We start from the raw sequence: 2,856 nt of genomic DNA, 5'->3' as shown, positions 1-2,856 counted from the left end.
TATAGGAAGAGTGAAGTAAAAAGAGCAAACTAGGGGCGCCTGGGTAGCGCACTCATTAGGCGTCTGTCCTCAGCTCAGGGCATGATCCTTGCGATCCAGGATCACGTCCCACATCGGGCTCCCCCACTGGGAGCTTGCTTCTTCCTCTCCCACTCCCCCTGCTTGTGTTCCCTCTCTCGCTGGCTGTCCATCTCTGTCAAAGAAATAAATAAAAAATCTTAAAAAAATAAAAAGAGCAAACTAAAGTTAAAAGAAGCAAAACGGGGAGAAAACAAGCATAAGGAAGGAAATAACAGAGTAAACATAAATGAAATAGTATAAAACAAGAGAGATGAGCAAACAAAACCAAAAGTTGGTTCTTTGTAAAAATCAACAAAAATGACAAACCTTTCACTAGACTGACCCAGAAGGGAGAGAGAGAACATTAAAATGATTAAATTTTGGAATGGGAGCATTACTAACCCCCTTACAAAAATAAAAAGGATTATAAGGGAATGCTATGAACAGCCAGCAAAGTAGGTCACCTATAGGAAATGGACATGTTTCTAAGAAGACACAAACTACCAAACCTGACTCAAGTCGAAACAGATAATCTGAGCAGACCTGTACCAAGTGAAAAGATCACGTGAGCAATAAAAAGAGTATAACCCAGGCCTGGAGCTCCCCGGCCAGCGGCCTCACCTGACCCTCAGCACCATGGCTGTGGTGGCGGTGGTGGGGACAGCCTGGCTCTCATGGGCCCAGGGCGCTAGGCCGGCCTCCCACAGGCGGTGGCACCAGGGGGCGGCCCGGGCGCACGTGGCGGGTCCCCACGGGGCGGCTGGGCCACAGCACGCCTGGAGGGCCAGGAGGTGTTGGAGTACCTGAGGAAGACGCGCGGGGTGACCAGCCGGTGCACTCCTTGCAGGCCTCGGTTGATGTGAGCACCTGCCCTTGAGCTTCATCTCACGGGTCACCTCGAGATCTTCACACCCTCCCTCCCCCCAGCCCCACTTGGCAGCGGCAGCAGCAGCCGCAGTGGCAGAGGCGGAGGCGGCCATGGCTGAGTGCCCCAGAGCGTTCCAGGGCAGCCCAGGCCTGATGCCAGCAGCGACTTCTACCTGCAGTGCCCCGGTGAGAATGGATGTTTGCCCTGTTGGTGGACGCTATGTTCCAGAGGCACAGGACACCACCAGACAACAGCCGTGCGTGGGCACCTCCAGGTTCCTGAGCACAAATCTCAGGATCCCATTCACTGCCCCATCCAGTGAGAAGACGGAGAAGTAGGAGGCTCCCGGGTCCCGGGTGAAGCCTGTGCAGGCCCACATCTCGGCCCTGACCATCCACATTCCAAATGCCATGGCCCCCTTCCTTGGTGGCCATGGCCACCCAGTGCTGCCAACTCCTGCCCATCCAGCCCCCAGGGAGCAGGGTGATACCAGCTGACCTCAAGTGAATGGCCGACAACTGGCAGCCAGAAAATGAAAAGGAAGCTTCTGGTGGAGACAGCCCCAAGAAGGATTCAAAGACACCTTATTCCTATGCAGAATTCATAGGACAGAAAACTACGATGGCTCCTGAGAAGCAACTTACCTAAATGGTATTTATACTCACATCACTAAAAATTATCCATACTACAAGACAGCAGACAAAAGCTGGCCGAATCCAATTCACCACAATCTCTCTCTGAATCCTCNATCCTTATTTCATCATAGTACCACGTTCCCAGGAAGAACCAGGCAAAAGGGCTCATTCCGAGGACAGATCCTGCCTCTGAAAGCAAATTCATAGAGCAGGCTTTTAGGAAAAGACGGTCCATGGGCATGCCTTGCTTTAGAAACCCTCCGGGACCCCTCTTCTCCAGAAGTGGCCCAGCCTCTCCCAATCACGCTGGAGTGCTGTCTGCACTCGCCAGTGGTGCCCAGACCCCCAAGAGCCTGTCAAGGGAAGTTTTACCAGCCCCCCTGGAGCCTGAGCCCAGTGCCTCACAGCCCAAACTGGCCATCATCCAGGAGGCATGGTTTGCCCAGGGTGCACCAGGCTCCCCTCTTTCTCGTCAGCCCATTTTAATGGCCGGGCAGTGGCAGCTGCCACTGACAATCAATCAATCCCATCACCTACACGGTCGCTGCTCCCGTGACGACCTCAACCTCCCAGCAGCCTGTAGTGCAGACGGTGCACGTCGCCTACCAGATCCCCGCAGTGCCTGTCACCAGCATGGCAGGCCTGGCCCCGGGAAGCACATACACTGTCGCCGTCCAGGCTCTGGTCACTCAGGCGGCTGTGCTGGCCCCTCATATGGCAGAGCCGCAAGACAATGGAGATCACAAAGAAGTAAAAGTGAACGTGGAACCTATTCCTGCCATTACCCATGCCACAGTGGGTGCTGCCAGCCAGATCATTCAGGAGCCACAGACCACCCCTGTCCACACTGTCACCACAGCGCAGCAGGCACCTCTAGGTCAGCACCAGCAACCAACAAAAACGGTCTCCCGAAACAGGACTCGCCTGATGCCAATCCCTGCCGCTGGCCGTAACCAGGTGAACAATGTGGCGAGTCCTCTGGACACGATGGCAACACGTGCATCGGTGTCAACCTCCCTTCCCACAAAGTGTCAGAATGGCGACAAGATGGAACAGCAGGAGCTGAAGCAGGTCCAGAAGGAAGACGGCGGCGACAACACCATCATCACCCTGCGTGCGGCAGCCGGCAGGGAGAAAGGTGTCCAAAACCAGCAACTGGGACAGCTTTTCTTACTTTAATATTCAACTCTGTGGTGCCAAAAGGAGACACCACCTCCCACGAACACTCGGAGCACGTGGTCTCGGTGGGTAGAGGGTCCTGCCGTTGGACTTCACCTCAGCACTGAAAACACA

At 54.7% G+C, this 2,856-nt stretch overlaps 1 pseudogene; it reads left to right on the top strand.

Moving 5' to 3' along the window:
- The first annotated feature begins 767 nt into the window (after positions 1–767).
- On the top strand, positions 768–2,701 carry LOC117800742 (annotated as a pseudogene).
- The last annotated feature ends 155 nt before the right edge of the window (positions 2,702–2,856 follow it).

The sequence above is a fragment of the Ailuropoda melanoleuca genome, unplaced genomic scaffold (assembly GCF_002007445.2).
Source record: "Ailuropoda melanoleuca isolate Jingjing unplaced genomic scaffold, ASM200744v2 unplaced-scaffold76487, whole genome shotgun sequence".
Classification (NCBI taxonomy): domain Eukaryota; kingdom Metazoa; phylum Chordata; class Mammalia; order Carnivora; family Ursidae; genus Ailuropoda; species Ailuropoda melanoleuca.
Note: the sequence above shows the minus strand (reverse complement) of the source record. Positions and strands in the feature narration are given on the sequence as shown.